The sequence below is a fragment of the Podarcis gaigeae genome, assembly GCF_964106915.1.
Source record: "Podarcis gaigeae genome assembly, chromosome: 4".
NCBI lineage: Eukaryota > Metazoa > Chordata > Lepidosauria > Squamata > Lacertidae > Podarcis > Podarcis gaigeae.
In genome coordinates this window covers 56,502,741-56,519,587 of record NC_139677.1, presented here as the reverse complement: position 1 = coordinate 56,519,587, position 16,847 = coordinate 56,502,741, and the positions used below count along the sequence as shown (strand labels likewise).

Sequence of the window (16,847 nt, the reverse complement as noted above, 5' to 3'; positions counted from 1 at the left end):
TTATGCTGTAGTAGGACTGCAGTCTTAGAGCCCCATTACACCTTCAAATTGCATTTATTGGATTTGTTGATGTGGGGTGGTGGTCAGGATTGTGCCTGTTCAGTAGAAATGTAAATGGAGATGTATACATACATGGTAGGACCTTTACAAATGATTATGGACCATCTTGTGCAGGGTCCCAGTCAAGTGAAAGAACCTACTTATGTACAGTTGTACATGTGAAGACTGCAATTTGTAACTACTGCTTAGCATAATGAAAATATGGGGTGTGAAGCTAGCTGATTCACATACCCCATTAGTGAATGTAGTTTGAAGGTATGGCTAGGGCTAAGGAATGGGTAGCCAATGTGGTGCCCTCCAGATTTTGTGGGAATACATCTCCCATCATCCCTGACCACCGTCTGGTGCTGGTGAGAGTCTAACAACATCTGGAGGACACCATGTTGGCTACCCCTGAGCTAATTAAATTAATTTATGTTATAGTTGACAAAACTGAATAGCTCAGAGTGGTCTTGTAGTAGCAGGTGTAGTGGTTAAGAGTGGTAGTCTCGTAATCTGGGGAACTGGGTTCGCGTCTCCGCTCCTCCACCTGCAGCTGCTGGGTGACCTTGGGCCAGTCACACTTCTCTGAAGTCTCTCAGCCCCACTCACCTCACAGAGTGTTTGTTGTGGGGGAGGAAGGGAAAGGAGAATGTTAGCCGCTTTGAGACTCCTTCGGGTAGTGATAAAGCGGGATATCAAATCCAAACTCTTCTTCTTCTATTATCATGAAATCCAAACTTAGGTTCTGTATGCAGTACACTTCTTTCTGGCAGCATTATGATCCAAACCCTGTCCCTGTTATGTCGTATGGAATAACACTTGCCCACAGCTCCTCCATGCAGCTTACACCAACTATTGTACCTTCCAATAAGCCTAGAGGCTTAGGAGAAGCATCTGGTATACAGCACCTATGGTCTTCTCCACAACTTCCACAGTTGATGGGAAACGTGGAGGCTCTCTGTGTACTACTTTCTCCTACTTTCTACTGCATGCCTTTCCTTACACTACCCTTGAAAACAATTTGCAACATGTATTCCCAGCTCCTACTGGCTTCCCCCATCCCCCATTAATATGGTGCAGGATCCCCTAACTACTGAGGTTGACACAATCCCCAACCTTTCAAGCAACCACAAAAGTCACCATTTTCACCTTGTTGGTTTCCTAAAGCCAACTCAATTAAAAAGCTCTTGTAAAGTGACAAAAAAGTTGAGACCCGAACCTAAGCAAGAATCCAAGAAAAGGAAGTTCTCTTGCTGTGGGACACTAAGTACTTCGCCATGTACCTTTACTGTCTGAGCGTAGATGGAATCATCAAAAGGGCAGCCTAAGAGATGGCAATGCAACATGTAGATAAGATAAATTGTAGGGCACATAGAGCACGGAGCACCTGTAGCCCAAAGCCACCAGCTTTAATTGTGAGTGGCATGGAACAGGAATCCATCCCATGCAGACCCTGCAGCACTGATGTCTTCTGCTCTCTTCTGGAACAGATAATAAGCTTAACAGCTGTTCTAACAGTAGTGGTTTGCATTTCTGACGAGCCTGTCAAATTTGAAAAACCCCAGTGAGCTCAAAAGACAAAGCACAGACTCCTGCCCAAAAAGATTAATGCAAAAACAAATACTAGCTACCTTGCCAGAAACAGTTGGGCTAAAGAAATGTTGCACTAGTCCTGTTGGGATGGATCCCTCAAGATGGAAAATGAGGGGTATTAGTAATGTTATTAATACGGAGCATTCTGCGTGATTCTGAACATAGAAACTCGGGCAATTAGAAGCTATGATTTACTGTACTTTTTGTTCATAAATCAAGCACACATAGAAGATGATTATAGTGCTCTACGTGACATGCCTTTAATGATTTAGATTGGATCCTGCTGAGAAGGATTTAATTTAAGGCACTTGTAGCCCTGGGATCAAATTATTTGTAACAGTTGATTGAAGCTTATGCTTCCCCCTACAGCTTAACATTTAGCCAGAGATTATCCTTGTAGTAGATTCCATTTGACTCATGCAGAGCTTCAGCCATTATTTTCTCAAATAGTTCAATCTCAAGCGGTATTATCTATCTCTTATCAGCATTATTGTAAGGTACCTATTACTTTTAAATCACCTGTCAGAGTAAATAAAACTTAATGGATAATACAGTACATTTATTGTCCCTTCCCCAATCATTTAGCATAAGATTTCCAAGTATTTAGAAAATCACTTTCTTTTATAAAAAGAATGGAAAATGAATGCTACACATTTCTTTAGAAGTGCACTTCAACTAAACTAAGTGGGACTTCTGAGTAAACATGCATAGGATTGCACTTTTAGCTCTTAAGAGCTTGTTAGGAAATGCTGAAGCAACTGAAACGGTTTTTCAAACATTTCAAAGATAGTTAAAAAATCATGATGACAATCCATATTTTTTGATAGATACAAGAGCGGATGCCATACCTAAAATCAATCCGTATCATGACACCAACTGTACCATGCCTTCCTCTTCTGCACACATTGAACAAAAAAAATACACCTTGATGTGGCTTGATTTTTTGCTCCCACACTCTTGTTGTGCAAGGAAAACAGCAGCTCGACAGGTCAAATAGGAAGTTTTCTTATGCTGAATCAGACCCTTTAAGCTACACTCACTTACAGTGGCTTGCCAGGATTTCAGACAGGGGTAGTCCCAGTTCTACCTGGAGATGCCAGGGATTGAACCTGTAACATTCTGCATGCAAAGCAGGTGCTCTGCAACTGAGGGAAAGCCCTCTTTGTAGATAAAGCTGGCTAATTCATTCAAACAAACCAGGTAATTGTCTAGAAAGGTGTCTGTCAATTAGGTCAGAAGCTTTAGCTTGCCTCTGAATACCACTTATTGAGAACCACACGTCCAGGTATCTGCTTGGCCCCTGTGAGAACTGGATGCTGGACTAAATGGGCCTTTGGCCTGATCCAGCAGGCCTCTTCTAATGTTCACTTGCACTGCTTCTTATTTGGGTGGCACTGTTATGATAATGAAGCAATGCTGCTGCAAAGTCCTAGCTTGAAGAGTAAACATGATGGGAATGTTGGGACTGTCTGTGGGAACAGAGGGGCAGTCATTTCACAGTGCGAAGCACCGGAATTACCTCAGAGTGTAATATGAGCTGTACAGGAAGTACAGGGAGTTTTTGTCACAACACTGCTGGAGTATGGAGAGAGCAGTCATGTTTTTTGTAACGCTGCAAAGACAGAAATAAAAGCATGTAAATACGTTTCTGTCTATCTCTTTCCCCTGCCAGGGGAAGAGGGGGTGTGTTCTTCTCACGTTTGAGAAGAATCGCCGATCGAGACCTTGCCTGTGCTTGCTGGGGAATGCAGCCAGGGAGGTCAACAGGGAATCAAGCTGGGTGCCTGGGATTGCTGCCAGCTTCTCATGAGAAGGGCTTGAATTTCCCGACAGGCACCACATGCAAACTGAGGTGATTCTTCCAGGAATTCTCTATGACATTGTAGAGATTTTAGTCAGCTCATGTGGAGATAGCCTCTCCCACTAGACTTAAGTTTTCAGAACCTATGAGCTAGCCTTCTGTACAAAAGGCTGAGCACAATATGATGAATATTGGGTTGGATCCAGACTACATTAGTTGAGCTTGTGTCCCAATGAAATTGAACAGGATGAGCTGATCAAAATTTGACTTCAGTAGGAACAAGTTCAAGAACAAGTTGTCTGGATTCCATTGAATGCGTAGCCTTCTACTATTTACCCATAGCGCCAGGGGACCAATTGATGAAATACAAAAGCAGTTACCTGTAGAAAATAATGATCCAATCTCCATTATATTCACATGCATCATACTCAAAATGAAAATAAGATTAAACATTAGTGCTTTTGCTTCATATATGAATTCAGCAGAGTGGCACTCCTAATCACATATAGCATTTAAACAAAGTTAATAGCTTTCTCTTTTGCTGAAAATGGGGGGGGGGGGGGACAACACCACAATGGATTGTGCAAAATCTGTATAGAAACAAATCTGCTTAATTAAGAGCTTTCCGGTGTATGCTGCCTGTCAAGGAAACTGTAACATTTTGCATAGCAACTTGGAGTCATGTGCTACAACCCACAGATTATGTTTTTCTCAACACTGATGGACATGATGCAGCAGCCCTATGGCTGAGCTCATAGCAATAGGAAGTCCTTAACATGGAACAGATTATTATAGATTACCGCAGCTAGCTGCTGCAATTTATAACCGTATCCAAAATAGGCAGCGGCAAAATACAATGTTCTCCTAAAAAACATTAAAATAGTTCAAAAAGCTGGTGGAAAAACCCATCACAGCATGCTACTAAAAGGTGAGGAAAGGACTACATGTGAAATCTGAGCATAGGAGTCCCCAGGAAGGTGTGAGAAAGAAGTGATCACTGAGGACGTGGTAGAGCCCACATCCCTTCTTCCTCTTTCTTAGCTGGCCCTCTGCACACACGTGCACGACACACACTTATTTCTACTGGATCAGAAGCTCTTCATACTGATACAGTGGTGCCCTGCAAGACGAACGCCTCGCAAAACGAAAAACCCGCTAGACGAAAGGGTTTTCCGTTTTGGAGGCGCTTCGCAAAACGAATTTCCCTATGGGCTTGCTTCGCAAGAAGAAAGCCCATAGGGAAATCTCCGGGGACCTCTTTTAAATGCTAGCGGTGGGGAGCAAAGCCTTTCCCCCCCCTCCGGCCTTCAGAAGAGGTCCAGGAAGGCCGGCGGGGGCCAAAAGGCTTTGCTCCCCACCACCAGCATTTTAAAAGCAGTCCGGGATAGCAGGGAAGTGCTTCCCGCTATCCCGGATGGCTTTTGAAGGCAGGCGGGGGGGGGGAGCAAAGACTTTTGCCCCCCGCCCGCCTTCAGAAGAGGTCCTGGACCTCTTCTGAAGGCGGGCGGGGGGCAAAAGTCTTTGCTCCCCCCTGCCTGCCTTCCCGGGAGAGCGGAGAAACGCAGCGCAATTTAAAAGCCCCTGGATGGCTTTTGAAGGCAGGCAGGGGGGAAGCAAAGACTTTCGCCGCCTGCCGGCCTTCAGAAGAGGTCGGGGGACAGACTGTCCCCGGACCTGGTCTGAAGGCGGTTTCCATAGGAACGCATTAATTGATTTTTAATGCATTCCTATGGGAAACCGTGCTTCGCAAGACGAAAAACTCGCAAGACGAAAAGACTTGCGGAACGAATTAATTTCGTCTTGCGAGGCACCACTGTACCTTCCATATACTCAGTCTCACTAACCTTGGGATGGATCATGTTCCTAATTATACAAAGCCACACTTTCCCATAGCTTGGCACTTTTGCTCAAAGCTGTGATCTACAAGCCGCTTATTGTGGAATAGTCCCATAGCAATTAATGGAGGTGTGCCATAAAAGGAGTACTGGTATTTCAAATGCAGCTTCCCTTTACAAACCAAGACAACTGGATACTTCAGTACGAAGCTTTCACACATGTGTATAACACAACTCATAGTCATGTTCATAAACCTTAGCATTTTAAATATTTTTCAAATCACTAGGCCATATTTAATTGGAGTCCTGATTACTCCTGAAGAATCCTGATCATATTACCAGATGGTTAGCATGTTAGGTATAAGTAGCCCATTTAAGCAATATCAACAGTTGTGAATGTAGAACGCGGAAATTGTACTTATTCCAGACGAGTTAACATCAAGTACACGGGGAACATCTTGTTTGTGTAGCATAAATTCCAGGGATGACAGTGACTAAACACCATGTGAAAAGTTACAGATATCGTCTTCTCTCCCCTCTGCAGAAACTTGCTTGCTTGAATGGGAAGATTCTTTGCAACTTCTCCTTTCCAGTTACTGCTGCCAGTACTCAGAGTAGTAGTGCTGACTGCAGTGTTAACCCAAGTATAGCAGCAATGATTTTATAGATGCCTATGAAGAAGTGTGTGGTCTGCGAGATGTGCCTCAAAGTCCTATGTGGAAATATAGAGCACACCTCTCATATAGTGGCTGAGTTAATATGCAACAGGAAACTGTTTCATGTACGAGATTCCACCAGTCTTTGGCTTATTCACAGCTCTTTCATGTGCCAGAGCACATGAAACCACAGTTCCCTGTGATTCTGAACTATCAGAGCCATGGCATGTTTATATTATGATTTGTCAATACAAGCCAGGATCAAACCATGGTTTCTGATCCTGGCTTGCTTTGAAACCACAGTTTAATACACTGCAGTTCTGAGTTTGTAGGCAAATGGAATTGTAAGAAAGAAAGAAAGAAAGAAAGAAAGAAAGAAAGAAAGAAAGAAAGAAAGAAAGAAAAGAAAAGAAAAGAAAAGCCTTCCATGAAAGGAAAGGAAAGGAAAGGAAAGGAAAGGAAAGGAAAGGAAAGGAAAGGAAAGGAAAAGAGAAGGGTGTGTCCCAACCCAAGGACCAGGTAGGCTCTTTCACATTCTGGAAAATCACATTTTCCTATTATTTCTTTATGACAACATGTCTCAGGCCAGTCCTGCACAGTGCTTAGTGCACTTGCATGCAGTTATAACTATTTTATTCACATTTGTGTCATAATGTTTGCCGTGGCACCCTGGAGATGTTTTCATAACTCAAACCTTAATTATACAGATTTCTTTTTTTTAAAAATTAAACATCTGAAAATAAGTCTCTCAGATGCACACAAATGAAATCCAAGTTCTTTCGCAGCATCTATGGTTCACTGCAGATTCTTCTATATACATTAAAACCTTTGCCAATATCCTTTCTTGCACTCAAGGGATTGCAGTTGCACTTACATAACTTCATAATTAAACTGTTTACTTAAAATGGGTTGGAAAGCAGTTTGCCGTTCACTGTACCTGCTGAACTTGCTTGCCTTTGGAAAACTACCCAATCACTTATTTTAAATGGCTGCCAGAATTAAGTTTAGCTTCCAGCCTCCAATTTTGTGCTCTCAGATAATCCAGGATGCAATTTATGAGAAAAGAATTCAAGCATATTTTATACTACATATGCATTCACTATCTAATTACACGTCATAAGGAATGCTACCTGCTCTAAAATACACCAGAAGCAAATTAGGTCCAAAATGTGCCTGCAGAAATCTGCAGAAGGATTAAATGCTCTCTCAAGAACTGAAAGCTCAAAAGCGCAGTGGCAATTATAAGATTATTCTACAGACCAGGAAACTGGCACTCTTGCAAGAAAATGCTTTAAATCGCATTTTAAAGGGGTTTCTGGGTCTTTATTAGAACCTGCTCTATAGACTTTAACTGCTTAATCCTATGTCAAGAAAGTGTGAGCTAAACTGCAAACAAAGAAACGGTAGAAGCATTTTCCTCACACATGTCAGCACTAGAGCAACACAAGCATCCCCTTCTCAGCCACAGGGCCACCTGCCACCAACTGGCTTATGGGAAGGAATCCATGAAAAAGCTCCAGCTCTGACTCCTGTAGGATTGTCCCCTTAGCACAGGATTTTCTACCACCAGCTGACATGTGGGAAGGAACTGGAGGGAAAAGCATGTGTTCCTGCTCAAGCTGATCCTGTTTGGTGTTGTTTATAAGTGCATGGCATTCATTGTATTCATTGCATTTTATTAATATTGTGAGTGACTTTGAGGACTTCAGTCAAAAAGTGACATACAAATGTAGTAAGTTTTGTTGTTTTTGCTATTATACTATGTATTTCATGTTTTTGTTTCATAAATCACCTGTGATCTTCAAAAGAGGACGAGATATAAATTTAATAAAAGAAAGAACTGGATAGCTCAGTTGGTGAGAGTGTGGTGCTGATAAGGCCAAGGTTGCAGGTGAAATCCCTGTATGGACCAGCTGCATATTCCCGCATTGCAGGGGGTTGGACAAGAGGATCCTCCGGGTCCCTTCCAACTCTACAATTCCATGATTCCATAAAACAAAATCTTGGCTCCCCTGCCAACTCATCCCTTTCCTCTTGTGTGTCATATCATTTAGAGTCTAAATCCCAGGGCAGAGATGATCTTAATACAGATCTTACAATCCATTCTGGGAGCCCTTTAAACTTAAAAATATGGGTAAAAATGCTTTAAATAAAAACAAATTAATTATTATTAAACATTTCCTAAGTATCTCATATCGCAGAGTACTGTACCTACAGTCATTGAATTCATCCGGTAAGCACTATTATTTTATTTTAATATCTAGCATGCCTTGACCCAAAGTCTTAAACTGTATAGCAAGATATAAAATGCAATCAGATTGTAACAGCTGAAAAACAAAGCAGTGGTGTGGATGGGAGGGTGCTGGCCACACTGTCGCTGTGGCCTGCTGTTTCCTTCTCCCTCACAACTGCTTTTCCAGTCCTTTTCACCTCTGAGTAACTTCTATAAATATAGGCTGTATCTGTCCGTTAGTTAATTAAATAAGTAGTCCTTGGAAAAATGCTTCACTTTGCACGAACAGGTATTTCTGAGAATGATAAGCCACAGTAGGAGTGGGGAAGGGGGGGAAACATCAAAGAGATTTATGCATAAAAAAGGTATAAACAGCCTGTCAAAGAGAAGCCTAGCAGATGCTTAGTGTGCACTTAACCAGGTGGTTGAATTGTAACTCTGGTTTTCTATAATTGAAGCTGTTGGGTTCTTATTTGAAGTCCAGTAGTTTTGTGATTGCTTTCTTTTTTTTAAGTGAAGGCATTTTATTTGGGTTTTATTTTTCATAGTTGAGTTTAATGGGACTTATTGGCTCAGAAGCAAGCAAGCAGAGGAGGAGGAGGAATATCAGAGAAGGGATATCGGAGAAGATGCTTCCATACTAAACCCTAAAAGCAACTGTATTGTCTGAAAACTCCATTGCACTTCAGAGTCTATATGATCTGAACGTGTTAATTAGAACATGAGAGAACCAGCGGGTTCATTTTCACTGCAATTTGGGGTAGGGGTCATTTGTTTAATTCTTCAAAAACGCCAACTAATTTTAGTGAGTGAGACACACAAACCTTTCCCAGCAAAAAATATACATAAAGTATTAGACCCCGGATCTGCAGACAACATCCTTTCAAAGTCACTGGGACATCTCCAAAAACAAGAGGTTTCAGCAAAACGAGAGGCTTGAGAATTTCATTTTAACTGCTTTTGAGATCTCAGTTCTAATCAGTGAGATGGTTTTGAATAATGCTCTATTTGTTACTAAAATGAAATCATTCTGAAAACAGTGGCCAAATACAGTGCTAGAATTAGACTGGTTTTGTAACTGCTACAAAAAAATGAAACAACAACCACAAAAATCAAAGGATGTTTTCTTCCTCTACTTAGAAGCTCATTCTTTTAAATGACACAGAGAGATAAGATGTCTGAAACTGCAGATATGTCACACTATGGATCTTTATTCCCAACACAATTCTAAATTAAAACTCTGTTTCAAGTGCGTTTTTAACAATTGTTTGTGTTGAAATGAAGTTGGCATTGATGATCTGCACAAAATGCACAAATAAACTGGAGAACTGTCACTTGTAGCCTATATAACAAAATTGTGGAAGGGTTACATATAAAATGACCTGTTACTGAAATGCTACCATGCCCCATATAGTAATTATGGCTAAATCTTATATTGGAGGTGCAGCCATGGTACAACAGCAGCCTGCCAGAGTCAATAACTCTTCAAAAAATCAATTACATTTTTATAAGCTAGATTTTTGAATACCCTTCATTTTTAAAAGGTCTGACAGGTTATGTGACTCCAGTTGAGGTAAGCATTTTCAAAGTATAGCCTAGATAGATTTTTACAAGATGACTAATGTTTGATTATTTAGATATCACTCAGAGTCTTCAAAATCCTCTCCTTGAATGTTTTTAAAGGCTGGATGATATCCAAATTATCAAACATAAGTCATACTCAGAGCAGACCCACTGAAAATCAATGGAATTAAGTAACTTAAGACAATTGATTTCAATGGATCTACTCTGAGTATGACTTAATTGGATATTATGCGGTATCTGTGTCGCTATTAAAATATTAATGCAAGGAAATAGCATATTCAATTTAAAAACCCCAAAGCAAAATAGCAGCTATTTTCTCATGTATTTTGGGACCAAATTTGTAGAATGCCTTATACAAAAATTATAGGCAGCTACTGTATATCGGTTCATTAGCGGGGCGGGGGGGGGGGGAGTACAAATGCCACAGTATCCAGATATCACAGCTGGAAGGAACTCAGTCATGACAGGAAACACCAGAAAAAAACAATACTTTACTACCATGATGTCATGAGAGAGAAATCTGAACATGGAAACAGGTTTCCTCACACAGATTGCCTTCAGGGTTTGATCTTGTGGCTAGTCTGGAAAAGCCCAGGTTTGAACAACACACCAAACCAAAGGTACACCGAGGCTTTTCTTTACATTCATTTTCACTGTTTATCAGCTGTGTGCTCTGTATCCACCTGCATACAAATATATGAAAAAGGGCTGGGTGGTGGGAGCAAGAGCAGTTGCTTTTCTCTTTCAAGGATTCCTTGGATATCTGTATTTCCATATAAGGACTAAATACTGGCCATGGCCATCATGGTGCTCCCCTTCTTCAGTCTGTTCAATAACTTACTTTGATGAAATACGCCACATGTTTTGGTACATTTGTGTGTCCCACATGGTCATACTGCGCCACATTTTCTTTGCAGCTTTAATACTGTATATACAGTACATGATTTTATCCAACTGAGTCAGGACTGGGGAACCTTTTGATATTTTGTCGCATTATTATTATTATTATTATTCTGTTGGGAGCTGCCCAGAGTGGCTGGGGAAACCCAGCCAGATGGGTGGGGTATAAATAATAAATTGTTGTTGTTGTTGTTGTTCAAACCAGGGGCAACATTCACTTCTTCCAGTGGCCAATGCAGAGCAATGAATATAAAGTTTACCTTTATGCAGAAGGATGGTTTCTACACATTTGCACACCCCTCTCTATTATCCATCCAGGGAAGCAAGAAGCATTATAAGAAATCAAGGACACCCCAAAACACTCAAGGAGGGGGTGAAGCGGGCCCAATAGGTAGAATCTCAAGGACTATATAGAAGAGGTTGGAGAACTACATTTGATCCTAGGTCTCAAGTTTCCCACCCCTGCACTAAGTCGTACAGTAGACACACTGAAAACAGTGGGCTTCAGTTAATCAAGTCCATTGGTTTTAATGTGCCTACATTGTGTAGTACTTAGCTGAAGACAATCCACAGAACCTAAGAAGGGCTTGCTGGATCAGGCCACTGGCCCATCTAGTCCAGCATCCTATTCTCACATTGGTCACCCAGATGCCTGTGGGTAACCCTCAAGCACAAGAGCCCTCTCCCCTCCTGTGGTTTCCAGCAACTGACATTCAGAAGCATTGCTGCCTCTGTCTTTGAAGGCAGAGCTTAGCCATCATGGCTAGTAGTTTTTGTTGTTCTCATGCAAGCATGTTTTGCTCACAAGAATAAAGATGACTAGGCTTCAGAAGGTTAAACTATAGCAAGGATACATAATATCTGCTGGGGGGGAAAGGTTACAATATCACCCAAATGCAAATATTCAGGTGAAAAAATGGTTGAGAATACGTGCATTAAAAAATATGCCATAACTCTTCATGCAAGCATGGCTTGCAGGTGCACAGAAGATTTCAGAATAGGATTCAAAAGTGGAAACAGGATTTTAAAAGTCCATATGCAATTTTTGTTTTAACTGTTATCAACATTCCATCGGATAAATGATAGGGTGTGAGACTGGAATTATTTTTCTCATCTGTAGCCTTTATTCCGACCCTGACAGCTGCAATCTTCTCATCCTGCAATGGAGGAAGAAAGGGCCCACACCCACAACCTTGCCACCAGAGATTATTTAAAGCTCCCGGCTGTTAAAGTGAAACAAAAGATAACAGCTCGAGTGACAGCGTTCATTCTTATCCCAGACCTGTGTGCAGACACATGAAAAGAAGTTTGCATGCAAAATACTACTTGCATTTAGAATATCCTGCCCAGAGAAATCCAAAAGCTGGTTTTAAAAGAAAAATTAAGTTACTCCACTGCCAACACTTGGCTTAAACACCACTTTTTCCAAAAAGGCACATACTGAGAAGGTCAAGGACACTTGGGTCCCTGGATCAGTTAAGATACACAAATGAAAGCTGAATTTCTAAAGATCCTAGTAGACTGTGTGTCTCCACCAGCTACTTTTTGTGCCACCTCAAAGTCAGAGCTAGGATGCTGAGCTTGGAAGCAGGTTCATTCAGGTTCATATATCTGTGCAGCTGTGACTGCAGCTCATGGGAGAGTGGCCTCTTATAGACCAGCTCAGGGGTGGGAAACACTAGGGATGGGCAAATCTGACAATTTCAGCTTCTCTCAGTTTCCTCCTAATATACACATCTTTTCAAAGAAATTTTCATTGCATTTCTTTGTGCATTTTGCTTGGACATTTTATCCAAATACATGTGTTCTTGAAACTGTACTTGGCTGGAGAACTGCACTGCAAATTGGGAGGTGAGTAAATAGTCAAAGGATGGCTGCAGTTCAGTTTGTATATTGTTTCAGAAAATATGAATCAGGTAGGTTCACCTTTAAATGCAAACCGCAATGGATTCCTCTCTCATTCTCATTTGAGAGCCAGTGTGGTGTAGTGGTTAAGAGTGGTAGTCTCGTAATCTGGGGGAACCGGGTTCGCGTCTCTGCTCCTCCACATGCAGCTGCTGGGTGACCTTGGGCCAGTCACACTTCCTTGAAGTCTCTCAGCCCCACTCACCTCACAGAGTGTTTGTTGTGGGGGAGGAAGGGAAAGGAGAATGTTAGCCGCTTTGAGACTCCTTAAAGGGAGTGAAAGGCGGGATATCAAATCCAAACTCTTCTTCATACCTCAGGCCCAAGTGGAATGTGTCTTTGGCCTCTCATAATGCCTATGTGTGTATGTGTGTATGTGTGTAGAAATTAGCCTACTGTGCAAAGACAAACTTTTTCTATTCATTGCTCAGCCCATTTTTCCCTCTGGCATGTGGCCTCAGGAAGGTTGCCCAGAAGGCAATGTTGCCCTCAGGCTAAAAAGGTTCCCCACTCACAGGTTTATGAAGCTAAAACACAGCTCCTTGGGCGCAACCACATGAGTATCTCTCCTGCTCTATGAGCTGTTCTGGGCACTTGCTGCCATTTCTCCCTCCTTCCCTATGCATTTACCTACACCAAGCCATCTTGTAAATGGGATATTGTGCAGAGGCAGGTAACACTCTCATAAATTACAATGGACGTCTCATAAACAACCAGCCATATTTTTCCTAAGCGGCTGAGTTGCGGCTAGGAGCCCTCTTGTGCACACCAATGAGAATGTTCACATTATGCATGCAGACAAATCAGAGGCCCTTTGAAAATGTCATGTTTTCAATAAATCGCTCCTGCTTCTGGCAGATTGTTCCCTGAGCACTGAGTCACTTCTCAGCCTCTCCTTCAAAAAGTTAGTCATCCATCAAATAATTAATCATGCGCCCCAATCTGAGAAATAAGGGGAATCAAAGTACAAGCTGCTAGGAATTCAAACCTTACCAGAGGTGACGTCTCTCCGGCTTGTGCACCCGTGTGCAAGCTTTCTGCATGCTTCCCTTACTGAACCCACCATTCTTGAGATGGAGAATAAATGACTTCCCTCATTATGAAATGTCTTTGGCTCCATTTCAACATTTTAGTGCTCGCAAAAGCTGCTTGTTGCCTGATACACGCCTCCATTCCTTAATTATGAATGAACTGCCAGATCTTGTTTTGTTTTTAAAATTAAATCTTCTTTAATGCCCGGAAGCTAAAGATGGATGAATTGCTTGCAATGAGTGTAACATTGTAAGTAGCCTCTAACCCAAATTTCTTTTTTATTTGGTTTTGATAGGGCCAATTATCTTCCTATTATGCAGAAATCAGTAACGCAGTTCTCAGCATTATTATTTGGTCCACTTGCTCTAGAAAGTTTCTTAAACGGGTTTTTTTGAAATTTATTGGCACACTATGCTCCTTTTTTCTCCAAGGAAACCAGGGGCAGTGGAGGCCTCAAAAAAATGACGGCCCTAACAAGTCCCACCCACCCTGTCAAGCCATTCTCACTACATTTTTCTTTGGCTTCACACAGCCAAGATTCTCCTATTTGGTCTGCTCCAGTTCTGTCTGTGAAAACCCATCAGATCAGTCCTCACTCAGTGGAACCTGCATATTCTACTTGTGAATATTTGGCTCTAGGCAGATGCTGTTACCTTCATGACAACTGTGGGAAACAGATTGTGGGATAAAGGTAAGTATCTTTTTTTGTGAAGCCATTGGCAGAACCCCATATTTCCCATGCCCTGTTGTTACTTTATGTTACTAAGCTTCTGAAATAACTACATACAGTACTTCTTTCTCAATCAACCCTACCTCCACTCCCCCAGCTACATCTGTTGTAAACTGTTGGGGGCAAGAACTCTCCTCTGTGAAGTGACATGCACACAGATAACAAACAGACAGACAATCAGAGGGTGGTCTGAGCATCAAATACTAAGCCACTTCAAACCTCCATCCTGTTTCACTGCTCCACACTCCACTTACAAGAGAGGAAACTGCTGAGGCTGAGAGAGAAGTGATTTGCTCAAGACCAAAAAATGTGGACTGCATACACAACATACATTTAAAGCTAAATGATTTCCCAAAGAATCTTGGGAACTGTAGTTCATTAAAGATGCTGAGAATTGTAAGTTCTGTGACGGCTAAACTGCAGCACCCAGGGTATGGCATGTACACAGCTTTGGTCTTGAGCAAGTACAAGACAAAACTGGAATCTGAGGTGCGGACACAACAATAATGACCGCTTCTGACTCTCTTGCGGAGACTAAAGGAGTTCCATCTTAATCTCTCAAAGTAATGCAACAAACATTACTTTTTCCACACAATGTGTAATTGATTTATGGAATTCACTGTCATTGTGGTGAATATGTCCCCGACACTTAAGGTCTCCAGCTTCATGGAGAGTAGATCTGTCAATGGATATTAGCTCCATGGCAGGGGAAATTTGAATCTGGCATAGGATTTAACCTTTCCCTCTTCTACTGTGCCAGAGTTAAAATAAAAAGAATCCCCCTTCCATGGCTGCTTCTAACACATTAGAAATGCAAGTTCACATCTCTGACACTACATCTAGTTTGGCCCTCACTCATACCAGAAGCAGTTGCTGTGGAGAGCATTTCCCCTCACTTTTTTTCAACACAGACACCTTATGTTTTCACAGCTCTGCATCCAGTGGGAAAATGAAGTGGTAGGAAGTTCAAATGGGCAGCTGTTTTCCAGTCAGCAGCCACCCAGCAGCACCTCAGTAGCAACCCTGTATTATCTACCATTTATGCACAAACACACACTGTGGAGTTGCCCACGCAGCACTCAACACTTGTATGAAAGGACAAGAAGAAAATAAAGCCAGTAAACAGCTGGGGACCAGCTTACTTGAAGGATCACCTTGCCCCATATGTGGCTACTCAAGGGCTTTCATCTGTGGAATATTCCCCTTTACAAGTGCCTTTTAATGTTTGTCCCATATCTGCTAGGAGCCAGCGTTTTAGCACTACCTATTAACGTTAAGCACCCAACCTTGCTGCTTTAGACCTGCTAAAACATCCCCCCCCCCAGCAAGCCTACCCAGGAGATAATTTAGCTACGTATACTTGTCTTTAACACGCAATGGTTTCTTTATTGTTTCATGCACACCACTTAGGGGTTTGTTTGTTTGTTCTGTTAAGGAATTTATATGTTTTTCATAATTAATTAAGTGATTGATTAGAACTATTTCTGACTTCCTCAGTTGGCTCACGGCTGCTGAATTTTAGTTCAGACCTTCAACCAAAACTTATTTAAGAATACATACTGGCCATGTTTATATGCATTGATCTTCAATGATTTTTTATTTATTTATTGCGCTTTTCCGAAAAGGCAGGAGCAAGTATGTTGTGTGCACTGAATGAGAAGTCAAAACTGTGGAAAAGGAAATGCTTTCTTCTCAAATGAGCTTTGTGAATTATCAGACCAAGAATGACATTACTTTTGGGGGGATTTGGGGTTTAGTAAAAATGATGAAATGGGGCGTGGGTTTTAGGTAAATCCCACCATCTCTGACTTGGCTGTGCTGGCTGAGGCTGATAGGAGTCAAGTCCTTCTCTGTCTTCAATAGACAATAAAGTATGGGAAATGAGTATAAGCTCCTGGTCAATTTCTGGACCCAGTTTCAAGTGATGAACTTGATCTTGATAGTCTTTCACTGCTTGGGGGCAGCAAACCTGAAGGACTGCTTATATACACATTTAATTGACCGTACTTACAGATGTCCATATTTGAAGATTCCCACAGAGTCACTTCTCCAGCCCAACAGCTGAGGTATGGTAAGTTGGGAGCTACCACAGAGAGGGCCTTTTTAGTGATGGCTCCCCAGCGTGGCAATGCTCTCTTCTGAGAGCCTATTCTGGTGTCTTTCTAGTGCCAAACTTTATCATTTCCCTTTTATTCACTTTCCTTTCTATTTCCTTTTCTATTTTATTTGGGTGCTACTCTTAAAGTGTTTCTGTTTTTAGCTTATTTTAATGGCTCAATTATATTTTGAAGCCTTTTGTTTGTTTAAAGCCACACATGCTCTTCATAGAGCTGCCAAGAGATGAGGGACAGGCACTTGCCACATATTCAGAATTATATCTGTTTCAAATTAAGCAAAGACAATGACAACAAGTTCTGGGCTCAACTTTTTTTTCTAATAAAACCTTCGCCACCCCTGGGCAGCCTTGGTTCTCCCCAAAGCACAGTCTTCAAAACCTCACTTTGGACCAAGTGCCAACAATAATTTCAAGTCACTA

At 41.7% G+C, this 16,847-nt stretch overlaps 1 protein-coding gene across 6 annotated transcripts in view; it reads right to left on the bottom strand.

The window, feature by feature from the left end:
• Window positions 1-16,847, bottom strand: part of GRIK1 (glutamate ionotropic receptor kainate type subunit 1) — a 154,082-nt gene that overhangs the window by 81,191 nt on the left and 56,044 nt on the right. Inside the window, exon 1 of one of the 6 annotated variants that reach the window (XM_083736343.1) lies at window positions 5,281-5,726. The exons of the other annotated variants lie outside the window; for them this stretch is intronic. The gene's annotated coding sequence lies outside the window, so the exon portion shown is untranslated. Of the gene's footprint in view, window positions 1-5,280; window positions 5,727-16,847 lie in introns of those variants that run through there. 6 annotated transcript variants of the gene reach the window in all.